Genomic DNA, 1,461 nt, shown 5'->3' on the forward strand with positions numbered 1-1,461 from the left:
AAAAATATACCCCTATGTTTTTATTTTGAAATAAAAAAATATTTAGAGGTCGATCAAAGCGCTCAAAGTTTTCCATGTACATATTTTATATGGGGATCGGAAAGCTCGGAGATTCCCAATAATAATACCCAATTATTTGTTTAACCATTTCTCCATAGTAACTATATTTTATAGGGCCGCAAAAACCCCCAGAAAATGCCAGTAAATGCTATAGATAAAAAACCGTTAGTATTAAAAATGGTTAAATAGACAATGGGGTATTGTTATTGGAAGTCTCCTGAAGAGAACCAGAGTTTTCCGATCAAAAAATATCGATTTTTAAGAAATCCATACCATTCCTACGGAAAGTTGTTTTTTCCCATATAAAATACATGGAACACTTTGAGCGACCTCTAAATATTTTTTGATTTCAAAATAACAAAATAGGGATATATTTTTTCGATATAGAATAATCCTAGGGGGGGAGCATTAAAATTTCGACTTTAGTTATTTTGGACCACCCTGATGTACATACATTGTATGTATGTTTTTATATTAGACCGTACCAGAAAAAAAAGTTCGGCGGACACCTTCGAATCTACGGTATTTTCGCAAGGCATTTCCGATTCGCCATTTGCAGTGGGATCTGAAAGTATGCTATATCGTATATAGCTTTTGTCTCGAGAAGACAATTAACAATTTTTTTTTTTTGGCCGAACGCAGGGGTAACTTTTTTAAACTTTTTGTCATATCTTTGACATTTATAGGCGCATCTTAAAGATAGATAATGTGTCGATGTTTATGACTCTTTGGCCTCAAGGACCACGTTCGAGTACCTACCCATCATATCTCAGTTCTCGTCGCCCTAGCATACCACCCTAATGTCAGTTAATTAGAAAATCATGAATCTTTTGCTAAGGAAGTAGTTTTATTATTCCAGCAGAACTATGTAGCTATAGAAAAAATTATTGCCGAAGAAAGGGTGGTCCAAAAAAAGTGTTTCCCTTGCCGAAGGAGGTGTTGGCACCAAACAGTAGCCCATTTCAAGGTCATTGAGCACTCTGTATTGATTAGAATAGAAAATTAAAAGTTGGGGTTTCTACATATATCAAAAATTTCTAAAGAAAACACTGAAGGGGTGCGCCGTTTTCTGCGAAGAAATTTTTTTCCTCCATACAAAATTTGGCTCCCTCTAATGTAGTTGTCACCGAGAAAAGTAAAAATGCGACCCCTAGGTTCGGCCAAAATTTGTCTTGTAAAATATTTAGACGGCGAACTTTTTGTTTTCTTTTTTCGTAGGGTGGTACGCTCTAATGTATAAGCTTCGGTGTATTGAATACAAATATTAATACCGATAGCTTTAACGCTTATTAAAAACTGCTTACACTTTGTTTGGGATTTATAGTAAAATATATAAAAAGGTATACATATGTACACTACTCGTACAACAAAAGTAGGCCGTGCAGAGTGCTTCAACAAAAA

Source organism: Rhagoletis pomonella, unplaced genomic scaffold, assembly GCF_013731165.1.
Source record: "Rhagoletis pomonella isolate Grant_MI unplaced genomic scaffold, Rhpom_1.0 Rhpom_scaffold_00006, whole genome shotgun sequence".
Lineage (NCBI taxonomy): Eukaryota > Metazoa > Arthropoda > Insecta > Diptera > Tephritidae > Rhagoletis > Rhagoletis pomonella.